Below are 15,327 nucleotides of genomic sequence, written 5' to 3'. Positions count from 1 at the left end.
GAGCCACAGCAATGTCAATGCCAGATCCTTAATGTACTCCACCAGCAGGAAACTCCATGCTGTTTAATGTCAGTAACAGGAAAACATATGAGTAAATAGTCAAATCAACCAACCAATTAAAAACCACAAGTACATTCAAAGGACCTGCATGGCTAAACCAGGATTTGTAAGAATAGTTTTCTTTCTTTGATTTTTTTTTGAGAGGGGACATGGAAAGGAGGCGTGGCAAGATCTTGCTGACAAGATCAACAGTCTCTAGCATGTCTTTTGCAAATGGAATTAATATCATCCAATTTTTAAATAATGTTGTGGAATAATGATTATAAGTCAATATTAAGATGAGTATATCAAAAAAGCCAGGGGAGATGTTTAGATGTACCTTATAATGAGTAGCTCTAAACCACATATTCAACTACTCTCAATTTAAATTCTTTAGGATTATTTTGCGCTTTAACATGTGCATTTACTCCTTTCTCCTGAGCTTGTAAGAAAATAATAAATGATTAAAGCAAAATCTGTGGCCATGCTGTCATCTGCAGAAGGTGTTGAACCTGAAGGCTTTCTCAAGATTCTCCAGTGGAGCATGAGTCTAATCTTTTATGACGATGAGAATAAACAGTCATGAACTTGCTCTGGTGATGCTTCAAACAATCACTTTAACTACTTGTTTATGTAACAGAGACTAGCCTTGAATGCTTAGGTTAGAAGACATGGGTTAGAAGACACATTCTACAAATACTTCTTCTGTAGGTACTGTTTGCCAGGTGCAATGGACACAGCAGTACACAAAACATACAAGGTCATCCATAGCCTACAGTAAATCATGGGACCCTGTTCTAAGGGACCATCAAATATATTTATAAATATTCAGAAGAATTTTTATGCAAACTTGACATTTTTTTGAGATCCATAATATTTTCCTTTACTTTTCAGGGGAAATAATATATATGATTTGAATTTATGTTATTATTTATAGGCTAAAGATATAGATACAAATGATATTTATCCAATTAAATGAGGGAGCTTGACTGACTTTAACCGCCATGCTGATTTCTATCTCATGAGTTTGGCAACTCAAGGTACCCCATGTTGAGTCGAATCATACAATATTCGACATGTCTTTAAGGTTCATCCATGTTGCAACATGTGCCAGAATTTCCTTTCTTTTAAAGGATGAACAGTATTCAGTTGTTTATCCACTCATCTATCAATGGACCCTTGAATCATTTCCACTTTGTGATTATTACAAACAATACTGCAAAGGTGTATTTGCTGTTTCTTATGGTTATTAGGAAAACCAAGCCAGCAGCGAACATTTCAGCAGATATGCTGACCAAGACATAGAAAAGCTGGATTTAACCCATCTACAGTCCTCTGACTAGGAGTAAAGCAGAATCCATGCACAGGAGACAAAAATTTAATCCCAAATAGAGGGCCAGACTTGTTCTAAAATATGGAGATTTTGGATATCTAATCTCAAAAAAAAAAAAAAAGAAAAGAAAAGAAAAGAAACCCATGGTGATGGAAGCAGGCATTTTAGAAATCATATGTATGTCTGTATAACTGCAATTCACAGCTTTAAAACACTTGCCATCCCCAAATATATAATGACTGTGATTTGACACAGCTCCAGCATTACCAGTGAGAGGCTCTGATGTGACATATTACATGGCAGAACAGAATGGCACTGCCCTGTGCTGTCACCTGGAGGGCCTTCCTTAAAATTCTGAGTAGCCAACCACAGTCCTGAGAACAGGAAACTACAGCATCCTGCCCTGCCCTGGCTGCAGCAAATTATCCTTCAGTTACCAGTGCATTTTAAACGGGTAGTCTCTGAGCACCTTCTGGAAACAAATGCCTGCTCTGTGCATTAAACATCCTGACTTCCTTTGGCACTTGATTTTTCTTAGAGACATATAAATGTGGGCTTGTGAGTTCATATTCCCAGCTGAGGTCTTCAAACTAACCCCACCTTTCTCAACTATGCAACACTTCTGAAGTCATGCAATACTTCTCTCTTCAATTAAAGTTTAATCAGTTAGGGATTTATTAATCTGAAGTATACTACTCACAAACGAGAACAAATCTTCACAGCTCCCAGAAAAGAAAGAAAGGAGAAGAAATATTTTGTGTTTTACTCTCCATGCATCCCCACCCATCCTTCTACCCAAACTCTCCAAAGAGTGAAAGAGATCAAGAAGAGGGCACTCAGCACCTTGGAGGGGAAATGTGAGCAATCAGGTACAATCAGGTAGTCTAAGCACTTCATTCTACAAATAAGTAAACAGAGGTTAGAAAAGTCTAGTTGCTTGAGGCCATGATACAGGCTAGTGGCAGAGACTGAATCAGGACTCTGCCCTCAGTCTACCATTCTGTTACCAAAGAGCTGATTTACCCAAGCCTCCTATTTAATATTTAGCAAACATCCTCTGTGTCCTATGTGGTCTGCAATCATGAACTTGCTTTAGTCCTCATAACAGCACTATGGGTGGGGGTAGCCCCATTTTAAACATAGAGAAACTGAGGTACCAAGACACTGGGCACCTTGTGCACTGCACACAGCTCATAAGTGGCGGAGCTGGGATTTGAACCCAGTTAGTCCAGATGTGGACTCTATGCTCTTAGCCACAATAACACGGTATCTCTCTTTGTCTCCATTGGAAGAGACTTGAAGTTTGATCCCAACAATGTGTAAAGCCCAGCAGCTGCACAAATGATCAAAGCTCCTTTAACCAGCAATTAAAAAAAAATATGTACACTCCAACTATAAGGCATTCTGGAAAAAGTAAAACTATGGAGACAGTAAAAAGATCAGTAGTTGCCAGGGATTAGGGAAGAGAAAGGGGTGAATGGGTGGAGCACAGAGGATTTTGGGGGGTGTGAAATTCCTCTGCTTGATACTATAATGGGGAACACATGTCATTATATATTTGTCCAAACCCATAGAATGCACAGCACCAAAAACAAACCCTAATGTAAACTATAGACTCCAGGTTGTAATGAGTGTCAAATTCAGGTTTATCACCTGGAACAAATGCACCACTCTGGTGGGGAATGTTGAAATGGGGGAGACTACACATGTGTGGGGACAGGAGCATGTAGAAATGTCTGTACCTTCTGCTCAGATTTTCTGTGAACCCAAAAATCTCTAAAAAATGAAAGTCTATTAAAATACACACACACACACACACACAAATACTCTCCCCACTCTAACTCCCTTTCCACATGCTGCACATGCCTCACCCTTTTAAGTCTAGGAGAATAAATCTGCCTAGGATATGCCAGGCCAATGTCTTCCAAGTTCACTTGACCCTGGATATATTACTTCAAAAAAAAAAAAATCTTTCAGTATCTCAGTTTCTCTCACAGACAGGCATAATATCAGTAATTTCCTAATAGAATCACTGATTGCTCAACACAAAATTGCATCTCAGGAGTTGTTGAGAGTGTCTAATGCATAATAAACTTTCTATACCTGCTAGCTATTACTGCTACTACTACCACATTATTATTGACAGTATGCTTTAAAAACTGACTATCTTATACGCTTATGTTATATATACACAAGAGAGACATGTGGTATACTGAAAGCAGTATTACTCCAGACAGGATAAATACTTAGGCTATCCTAAATTGCCCTTTTACACAGCAACAGTTAAAGAAATAGAATAAAAATCAGGCACAGTAATATTCTTCTAACTCATAGCAAGTAATTCTGTGATTTTAATGCACAGTGGAGAGCAAAGATTGGCATTTTGAGACAATATCAACTGTCCTTTTTTACAATCAAGAGATTATAAGTTGCTAGACAAAGCTGGATCTAGAGGCAAAAGCATTTGTGTACACACACACACACACACACACACACACACACACTTATGGCCTTTCTGATAGCAAGTGGTGTTGGGAAAACTGGACAGTTGCTTGTAGATCAATGAAACTAAAATACACCCTCACATCATGCACAAAAATAAACTCAAAACGGCGTAAAGACTTAAACATAAGACAAGACACCATAAAACCCCTAGAAGAGGACATAGGCAAAGCATTCTCTGACATCAACCTTACTAATGTTTTCTTAGGTCAGCCTCCCAAGGCAACAGAAATAAGAACAAAAATAAACCAATGGGACCTAACCAAACTTAAAAGTTTCTGCACAGCAAAGGAAACCATAAAAAGAACCAAAAGGAAACTTACAGAATGGGAGAAAATAGTTTCAAATGATGCAACTGACAAGGGCTTAATCTCTAAAATATACAAGCAACTTATACAACTCAACAACAAAAAATCCAACAACCCAATTGAAAAATGGGCAGAAGACCTGAATAGACATTTCTCCAAAGAAGATATACAGATGGCCAACAGGCACATGAAAAAATGCTCAACATCAATAATTATTAGAGAAATGTAAATCAAAACTCCAATGACGTGCCCCCTCACACTGGTCAGAATGGTTACCATTAACAAGTCTACAAATAACAAATGCTGGAAAGGGTGTGGAGGAAAGAGAACCCCCTACACTGTTGGTGGGAATGTAAATTGGTACAAACACTATGGAAAACAGTATGGAGGTTCCTCATAAAACTAAATACAGAACTACCATGTGACCCAGCAATCCTGCTCCTGGGCATATACCTGGACAAAACTTTCATTCAAACAGATACATGCACCCCTATTTCATCACAGTACTATTCACAATAGCCAAGACATGGAAATAACCTAAATGCCTATTGACAGATGAATGATTAAGAAGATGTGGTACATATACACAATGGAATACTACTCAGCCATTAAAAGGAAAGAAATAACAGCATTTGCAGCAACATGGATGGACCTAGAAATTATCATGCTAAGTGAAGTCAGTCAGAGAGTGAGATACCAAATGCTATCACTTACATGTGGAATCTAAAAAAAAGACACAATGAACTTCTTTGCGGAACAGATACTGACTCACAGACTTTGAAAAACTTATGTTTTCCAAATGAGACAGGTTGGGGGTTGGGGGATGCGCTGAGGGTTTGGGATGGAAATGCTGTAAAATCTGGTTGTGATAATTGTGGTACACCTATAAATGTAGTAAAATTCATTAAGTAATTAAAAAATAAATAATTCAAAAAAGAAGATGTGGTACATATATACAATTCAGCCATTAAAAGGAACAAAATAATGCCATGTGCAGCAATATGGAGGGAGTGCACTGGACTGGGTGTTTTGGATTAGTAGATGCAAACTATTGCATTTGGAGTGGATATTTTGTGTGAACCACAGGAGCTTAGTGGTTCTGCCTGTGGAGTTGGGCCTGCCCTGTTGTGCTCCTGTCTCTCATCATAGGATGAGTATTATTTTGTAATTGCTGCTCCAAGGAGGATGAAGGATGTGTGGGAAGAACTGATCCCAGCCTGGAGGCAAGAACTCAGAACTCTGCAGAACCTAGGCAAGTTCAGCAGAAGCCGACAGGAACATGCAAGTCACAAACACTTATGGGTGTCTGGCACTGACTCAGGTGGTTTGTTTTGAGCGATGCAACAGTGCAGTAGACTGTTTCCTCCGGTTTTGGTCCCGTGCTACTTTGGGCATCATGAGGTAGGGCTTTCCTCGCTAAGCTCCGCTTCCTCCATCTTCCTGTCTTCCTGCCCTGTTAGGAGGACCTCGTGAGATAATGCAGGTGAATGCATTTGGCAGGCAGGAAAAAAACTACAAGGTAAAGAGAACACCAACCAACCAGCAGTTAAATTTTTCCTTGTTATTCTGTGTCGCTAAGTGTTTTCAAATGCTGGACATTTTACATAAATTCTCAAATTTCAAACACCACGCTGTTTTCTGTGCTTGCAATGTGTCAGAGGAAAAATCTTCTTTCATCCTACCCCTGGTTCATGAATCTCTCTCATAGTGGTGTGAAGTGGTGTGGATAGTGAATTGTGAAGCCTGTGGCCTGTGGGGTCCCATTTCTTCTCTGGAAACACAGGAATCAACTGTTCTTATTTTAGATGTGAACTTCCAATTCCTTTGTCCCCCTCCTATGACTTTTTTTTTGGCCTTTTTAGGGCGACATCAGCAGCATATGGAGGTTCCCAGGCTAGGGGTCAAATTGGAGCCACAGCTGCTGGCCTACACCACAGCACAGCAACATCAGATCTGAGTTGCTTCTGTGACCTACACCACAGCTCAGAGCAACGAGTGATCCTTAACCCACTGAGTGAGGCCAGGGATTGAACCTGAGTCCTCACGGATACTAAACCAGTTTGCTACCACTGAGGCACAATGGGAACTCCTATGATCTTGATTTTAAAAGTTTTTACAAAGAGGTTTTAAAGTTCAGGGTCAGGAGATATGGAGGACTTGCTGCAATGCTGAGATTTCCAGTTTATATCTGCTGGCATTTTTTTTTTTTTTTTTTTTTTTTGCGAGCAGGATGAATATAAAACTTCAAGTTACAAATTAAGGAAAGCAATAAAAAAGTATAAGGCTGGTTTATGGCCATGCCAATGGTACATAACAATTCAAACATTCTATTCGATGGCAATTCTTTCAGTACCTTGAAAAAGGTCTGTGTCTTCATTTAATTCTGATCTCTACTCTTAGGATAAAATTCTAATTCTTTTCTCAGCTATGATTTTTAACCAAATCACATAAATTGGACAGTATACAAGGATTTTGATCCTCTTGAGACGGGGAAAACTCTTTATTTGGCAGCTGGCATTCCATATCAACTTTGGCGGGATGAAGTGTGGATAACTCCCAAAGTGAATTTTTCAAAATTTCAAGAGTAGAAGTAATGAAGCCAGTCTACTTAGGAACTTTTTTTTTTTTTTTTTTGGATAAGGCTGCAATCAGAACAACTTCATTTCTCCTTGAAAATTTAATCTCATTACATTTTCTCTGGCATTTTCTGGACACTCTGTTAGTGGCCATTATTATGGATGCCCTCTAGTGAAAATGAATGGGAAATTCTTCAAGCAGATACAGAGAAAGCCAGTATAGATAGTCCCTCCATTGCACTGAAATGAATTTCTACAATTTACAAAGATGCCCCCCTCCAATAGGTCTACCTCTTGGGGAAGAACTGAATGTTACTTTACATTTTTTGAGTGATTATCATGATTTGGGACTATTTTTAATTTTCACTTTATACCAGTGGGTGCATGTATGACTTTTTGCCTACTAAATCCTTGGTCAGTTACAGACCTTTGGGGAAACACCTATGGCCCCATGTCTGTGGCATCACTATTAACCAGTGTGAAAATAATTTTCCCCTGAGCTGGGACTTGCTTTTATTCAGCCCAGAGTTGTGGGCAGAAACTACAAACCAAGAGGAATTCATACTTGAGATGAAGCCCCTTTCCATCTCTGGAATAGGTCTGTGACTTTTTGTAGCCAGTAGGTTCTCTTGAACACATAAAACATCAATTTCCTTCCATGCTCCCTCCCATGATTCATTCTGCATGTCAAATGAAACCCAAATTCCTCACCTTGCCCTTCAGGGACCCACCCCTATGGCTCTCTCCATGGCCAGCTTCTCCAGCCACATGGAATTGAAATTTGTCTACTGTCTGTGGCTTTAGCATGGGAGCTCCATAAGCAATGGCTTTACCTGCTGTGCTCACGACTGTGTCTTCAACGCCCACAATGCTGCCTGGCACCTAGCCAGCTCTGCTTAAGAATGGAAGCTCATGGGAGTGTCTGAAGCCTGGTTACTGCTGATTGAAATGTGGCCTCTCCATGCTAGCATTTTCTCCCCTGCCCCAGCCACCAGCGACCTCCCAGCAGGACTGCCACAAGCAGAAAGTACTAAAGTAAAGACAGCCTGTCATTCTTGTCACATTTAACTTTTTTTTTACACTTCCTCTGCTCTATAAAGCTCAGTTATTTCATAAATTTACTAATTAACCGGCTTTTTCACTGTGTGACCGGTGTGGCATTTGCTGATGGGGTGAGGAATGATGAGTTGAAGCAGGTGGTGGCAGATGGTGCAGGGAGAGAGCGCTAAATGTCCTGAGCCTTGGGTCAGGTGGACCTACAATGTTTTCAGCAAAAAAATCTGAGATAAGGGCCATATATTTGCATAATTATTTTTAAAGTTGACTTTTATAACCATCACAGAGCTGCACCCTTGTATACTCAGATGTGACCCATGATCGTTACATTTGCTATCAATCTATCAAAAAAAAGACAAAAAAAAAAAGATTCTTGAGGTAAAGCATGAAGGGCAAGTGGGAAAGAAAATACCAGGGAGCGGGCACAATATAAATGGTACAAAATACTACTTTGTAGTTATGTGCCCTTAACCGTTTAAAAGTACCAATAATTTATACCAATTATAGAGCTAGCTCAAATCTTCTTAAAAAAAGGTGAAGCATAAGTATATAAAAAGTAATAAAGAGAATGTAAAACCAGATGCTCTCTTTAATTTCATAGGAACTTCATGAGCTTCAAAGAGAAAAGGCAATTCTTCTGGAAGAGTACTGAAGATGTGCCTGCATGACCACAGGTCCCCTGACAGCACACATCTCTGCAGGGCAACATCAGGGCACGAAACAGCCCCACCTCAACCTTCCTCAATGAACAGCCCACCTAACAGTTCTGCTGCTTCCACAGTTTTTCCATCACCTTCTTCAAGACTACAGAAAAGCCCCAACTGGGAATAAAGGCTAAGGGTTCAGATTTCCTCTAGTTGGCAAATCACGAAACTGGGCAGTTCCCAAAATATGTACCACGGACTACACATTTGAAACTGAACATCCATAGAGGGTGTTTTGGAGTTGAAAAATGTACTGAAAACACAAGTTTAAAAGAAGATACCCATGGAATTCCCATTGTGGTTCAGAGGATTAAGAACTCAGAAGCCAACTGGTATCCATGAGGATGCCGGTTTGATCCCTGGCCTTGCTCGGTAGGTTAAGGATTGGCATTGCTATAAGCTGTGGGGTAGGTCACAGACAAGGCTCAGATCTGGTGTGGCTGTGGCTGAGGCGTAGGCTGGCAGCCGCAGCTCCGATTCGACCCCTAGTCTGGGAACTTCCATACGCCACAGATGTGACCCTAAAAAAAAAAAAAGATACCCATACTTAGCATGTGGAGGGTGGGTTCTGGAATCTATAAGAAGGTATCCATAGATGTTTTCCAAGGTGCCACCAGGCAGGGCTGGGAAGAGGCTGACAATTCTCCCTCATGCCTCTATGTTAAGAGCTCACTTAAAGAGAGTGCAGGCATTCGTGAGAATAGCGGGCCAGGGACTGCAGACCTGGGTTGGAGTTTTGACTCTGCTACATCCTGGAAAAGTGGCCTGGGGCAAGCCACACAATCTCTCTAAGCCTCAGTTTCCCAATTTCCCTGTCTGTAAATTGGGATAACAGTATGAGGGCAACAGCATTATCATAACTCAGACCTCTTCTAAATACCCATTGAGATAATATGCTAAAATGCTTTGTAAACAATAAAAGATAACATAAAATGCAAGGTATTCACACCGAGGTTATCTATTCCTGCACTAATTTACACCTTTCCTCTGAATAAGACCTTCAGATCTATTTAGTTTGGAGGCCTCAGTTAGGTCTGTGAACAGGCAGGATTGAGGAAGTTTTCCACCTCATTGTAGAGCCTTAGTATGACTGAGTCCATATTTACATGTTGCCTTCAAGGTCAATGCACCTGTGGGCTTAATTTTGGCCACAGGACATTTAAAAATCTACCATTTTGCAATCTGCCTCCATGGCAAATTCTTCTGTTTTTATCCTAGTTCATTCATTGAAAGAAACTCAGACTTCATCAAATTTCCCTTAATCAGACTGCCTCTTGGATTAGATAACTTTCTCTTTGGAATAATATAATCACTTTAGAAATACTCTGTTCCTTTCCTTGATTAGGGAAAATAGAATTATTTCCGTATCAATTTCATTACCTTTAATTGCTTCCGGTCTAGTAATATTCTCCCTGAACTTTACAGGCCCTTCTTTTTCTAAACTCCTGCATAATAACGGGTCATTAAATAGCTGGTGAATGCCCCTTTTGTTGGAAGCATTTCAGAGATGAATAAAAGTATCATACATGGACTCTACATGCTATTTCGGGACCAGACTATTTCACACAAAGTGATGCCTGTGGTTCTGCATTTACTAAATACATAGGTCAGATCCTCTCTACTTTTTCACTATTGTCTTGATAGACTAATTGTCAATAAACTGTTCATTAGAAGAAGGTCAGTGAGAAATCATGATCCAGATGGAGCAGCATGAGCTTCCATAATTCAAGCTGAAAAAAGAGTATGGAACGGAAACCCGGAGTCCTGGGATCTACTTCCTTCTCTGACACTGACTTTGGGTTCTGACCTCAGGTTCCCAGCCCTGCGAGGGAGAGAGCAGGGTTCGATGCCCCCTGGAACTTCTTCCAACTCCAGTGTTCAATTTGCTGAAGTAATTATGCCATAACCAAAACAGTATCCCCCCAATCCCAGCTCAAGCAGCCCGGGCGTTTTTCCTTGACAGCAGGAAATTCCAGAATCTTTCTCATAATTCTCAACCCCTCATCCTGATTCTACCTGTCTGGAGAACCTCAAATATCCACCTATGTTCTGCCCTGATCTGGGGTTACCACAGTTCTACAAAGCCCAAACAACCCCTCTAAAACTTAAGACATATTTTTAAAAATAGGAATGCTAAGTCTGCCTCATAACAAAGAATTTCAAACATCATTTCACCCGTGGCATCTGAGCCACGTAGCTTCTGTTGACGTAAAGTAGCAGTGGGCCAAGCAGGCAGGACAAAATGGTCCAGGAACCACATGCCGGGGGGTGGTGGGGGGCTCTTCCTATCCCAGAGGGAAATGGAGGCAGAGGGCACAAAAGCATCCTGTGATGAGAATTAGGAAACAAGTGAAAGGGAATGTGCCGCAATTTGCAGGGAACTCTTCTTTTTTTATAGAGCATGGGGCTTGGCCTGTGATGAATCTCATCCAAGGTGACAGAATTGCTGAAGTGCTGAGCATACCACAGTGTCACCTCTCACCTTGGAGGCTGGCCCAGAGCAGGCAGCCCGAGGATAGTGATGAAAGGAGACCCTCTGGTCGGAGACATGGGGAGGAGAGGGAGGGAGGGGCTGGAGTGGGAAGGGGAGAGGTGCTGGGCCAGGCTGAGGGAGAGACCCCTCCTCTTGAGACCATAAACCACAGAACCTGAGAGTGAGGGAAAAGAAATGAAAAGGCAATCAGGTTCAAAGAAGAAACAGACCGACTTCCCACTTCTTCTGAGAGAAATTTAAATAGAAGTAAATGAGGAGTGGAAATGGAATGGAATTTCCAGTAAATGGAATCTGACTAGGAACCATGAGGTTGTGGGTTCGATCCCTGGCCTCACTCAGTGGGTTGGGGATCCAGCATTGCGGTGAGCTGTGGTGTAGGTCACAGATTTGGCTTGGATCAGGGATTGCTATGGCTGTGGTGGAGGCCGATACCTAGAGCTCCGATTAGACCCCTGGCCTGGGAACCTCCATATGCCACGGGTGCAGCCCTAAAAAGTAATCAATCAATCAATCAATAGAAGCAAATGATGTGGAAAGCAGCACCTCCCAAGGTTAGACTCCTTCTTATGTGTAATACACACACGTGTGTGTGTGTGTGTGTGTGTGCTCACCTGTACGTTACACACATATTGATTTATTTTGTGTGGCCTGTCCCAGCTGCCCAGTTGCTATGGGAATACGCTGAGGTGAGGGAATTTTGTGTTAGTTAAATGAAAGAATAAGTCCCAGTTCTCTAATTGTTCTTTTACCATCCTAAGAGCTGTAAAATGTTCTTCCAGTTTTGCTCCACTTTCCAAGGGAAAACACATTAAGTTCTGAGCTAAAATGAGAAGCTGAGAAGGTAAGTCTATTTTATTCACACACATTTCGTCATCTCTCCTAGACTCCCCTTGCAGTCTCCTAACTGGTCTTTCTGCTTCTGCTCTGGGCCCCCATTCTCTGCACAAGAGCCAGGGAGAGCTTATTAAAAGGTAACCCAGATCAGGAGTTTCCATTGTGGCTCAGGGCACGGAGGGTTCGGAACCTGACATAGTCTTTTTATATATATCATGATCACTTGCATTTCTTTTTCTGTGAACAGCTATCTTTTGCCTAGTTTACAGGTGAATTATACGTATATTTATGTGTGTATGTACAAGGCTCTCATATTTGTAATACCAAAACACTGGAAACTACCCACACATCCATACATAGGGACAGCTTAAACCCATACAATGTAAAACAATGTGGCTGCAAGAGCAGAGGGGAGCCACACTGGCCTCCTCGATACAGTGACATGAGAGAGCCCACAGGATGCATTAATGAGAAAAGCAAGACCTCAAATTGTGTTTAATATGCCAAATATGAACATGTTTATTCATTGTTTCTTATACTTACATAAAGGAAAGAAACATAAGAGAAACCCATAAACTGGGGGACTGTGGTTGGGACAATGGTTCTGGGGAAGTGGGCAGGTGGCAGACAGGGGCGGGAAGCCTTGTTCTGTGCTTTTTTAAAAATATTGTTTGATATTTTAAGTTGCTTCAATCTATTATCTGTTCAAAAATTGGGCAACGTATTCCCGATCTAGCAACTGCACTCCTTGGTGTTTACCCAAAGGAGGTGAAAACCTAGGTCCACACAAAAACATGGACAGGGGTATTTATAGCATTTTTGTTCATTTAGGCAAAACTCGGGCAATCCAAATGCCCTTCGGTAGGTGAATGGATACATAGACAGTGGTACGTCCAGACGGTGGCAGGTTATTCGGTGCCAAAAAGAAGTGAGCTTTCAAGCCATGAAAAGATGTGGAGGAACCTTAAATGCGTGTTACTGACGCTGAGAAGTCAATCTGAAAAGGCAACATCCCATATGATCCCAGCTATGTGACAGTCTGGAAAAGACACAACTATAGGGACAGTAAAAAGACTAGTTAGTGATTTTAAGGGTTAGCGGAGATCGAGGGAGAAAGAGGAGAGCACAGAGCATTTTTAGGGCAGTGAAGCTACTCAGCCTGATACCATAATGGTGGATGCACGTCATCATACATTTGACGAGACCCACAGAATGCACAACACCAAGAATGAATCCTGATGTAACCTATGGACTCTGGCGTGATCACGATGTGCCAATGTAGGTTCACCCATGGTAACACATGCACCATTCTGGTGGGGACTCTGGATAATGGGGGAGTCTGTGCATGTGTGGGGGTAGGGGGCATACAGGAAATCTCTGCACCTTCTACTCAGTTTTGTGATGAACCAAAACTGCTCTAAAGACATAAAGTCTATTAAACTAAACAAAGGATGTCCTCAGGGCTCAGACTTTCTTGTTTCCCCTCAGACTTTCTAAGGCACTCTTTGGGGGCTGAATAAAGTCCTGGAAAAGTGGGGTGGGACAGATGGACCCTAGCACGAATATGTTTCTCCCTTGGGAGGGTGGCTCTTCTTCCCCAAGACTCCCCTGATGGTCTAGTGCTTCGTGAAAACTCACAGATCTGCTTCCTCTGCATCCGTCTATTATCCTGCCTCTCCCTGACTCCTCCCAAGGCAACCCAGGAAGCATGTATCACCTCTTCTCTCATCCACAAGCCCCAAGCATTGCCCAGAGTATCTTTCTTGCTAGTCAGCACCCATCCCTTACACTCATCTAAACATATTCTTCTCGACCGCCATTACCTTCTATGTCTTGTATGTCTGTAGTGGCACTTTGTACATATATCAATAACTTTAACATACATATATATATATACACACACACACACATATATATATATATATATATATATATCTACCAGAAGAGTCACATAAATGATGTCTGTTTTAAACATTCAATTCAGGACAACAGACATTTTTTGAAGCAAAATATATACATGAGCAGATATGTAAAATATATCTCATGAAGTTCCCAATCCGTTTGTACAATTTGCATTACATCATAGTACTTTCCAGAACACATTTAATAAAGGCTATTGTACATTGTTGATGAAAATAAATTCTATGGAGTTCCCACTGTGGCGTGACAGGATCTATGGCGTCTCTACAGGCTTGATCCCTGGCCCGGCACAGTTGGTTAAAGGATCCGACTTTGCCAAAGCTGCAGTGTGGGTCTCAACTGCAGCTCAGAGCTGATCCCTGGCCTGGGAACTCCATAGGCTGCAGGGCAGGCAAAACTGAAAAAAAAGAAAAAAAAAAAAAAGAAAAAAAAAGAAAAAAGAAAAGAAAAGAAAAAGAAAATAAATTCTATTCACAACAAAATTAAATAATTGCTCCATGTTTTCTAGTCCAGAAACTTGGCAAGCCAACTGCCTATCTTAATTGTTCCTTTCTGCTAATTTTATTCATTGAAACTCCTTCCATATTCTCGCATTTTATTTCCCTAGGACTTAAGATAATAAGACAGGGAAGCCACTCTTCTTTAAGAGCCCACATTTGGAACATTTATATAAAGATCTGTGTTGTCAAACTCCATTAGTGAGACAGTTTAGAGGATGCTTCTTGCTTGCTTAAAAAAAAAAAAGAAAAAACAAAAAATATCCATCTTAAATTGTTAAATTTCTATAATCTTTAAAGACATAGAAGTTATTTAGAATTTTCAGTAAAAGTACAAAGTCCTTGCAGTATCCAAAGACGATAAGAGAATTCTCCGTATAGCATAATACACTTTCAGAAGAAAATTACTAAGAATAAAAGTAGTTTCCTCATTCAGTCATTCTTTGGGATTGATAATTTATTCCTGATGGTCTCCCACAAGAGGGAAAGGGAAGAAAAAGAGTATACTTGGCTCCTATTGTAGTGATCATTCATAGCTCTTTCCCCTCATAAAATAACGGACTATTAGATCTTCCATAAAGTTCCTTTCAGAAATTTTATGGTAGGGCTGCATTTTATAATCCATGTTTTGTAACCAAGAAAAGAAAAAAAGAGGATTATTTTACAATAATTTGTTCCATTGATTTTTATTAAATTTCTAATTGCAAACCTTTCATCCCTCCCATAAAAATTAAATCGACCATATTTGAAATTCTTCTTCTGTTAAGTGTAATTATTAAAACTGAAAGTTTCTTGACTGCCACCTAGTGGTAAGTAAAAAGTGACAACTTGTTTTAAAAGTTCTGCATTTTCTCTTATTTTCCAGTTTAGAGGTTTAAATATTTAACATGAAAAAAATGGAATGCTGGAAATACAGAACATTTTGTCATTTATGCTCAAATTAATTAACCATGTATTATGAGATTTTAAAAAAATAAATCAAAAATGTTATTTTCCCTTTTTACAATTTAATACTTTTCCTAGTATTATTACTAGAGGTCACACAGATGGATTATAGTGACATA

At 40.5% G+C, this 15,327-nt stretch overlaps 1 protein-coding gene across 2 annotated transcripts in view; it reads right to left on the bottom strand.

Annotated features, from left to right (window-relative positions):
* The window catches only part of CDK14 (cyclin dependent kinase 14), a 619,947-nt gene that overhangs the window by 153,198 nt on the left and 451,422 nt on the right, over window positions 1–15,327 (bottom strand). The window lies entirely within an intron of this gene.

This window comes from Phacochoerus africanus, chromosome 11 (assembly GCF_016906955.1).
Source record: "Phacochoerus africanus isolate WHEZ1 chromosome 11, ROS_Pafr_v1, whole genome shotgun sequence".
NCBI classification, from domain to species: Eukaryota; Metazoa; Chordata; class Mammalia; order Artiodactyla; family Suidae; genus Phacochoerus; species Phacochoerus africanus.
This window is presented reverse-complemented; position numbering and strand designations above follow the sequence as displayed.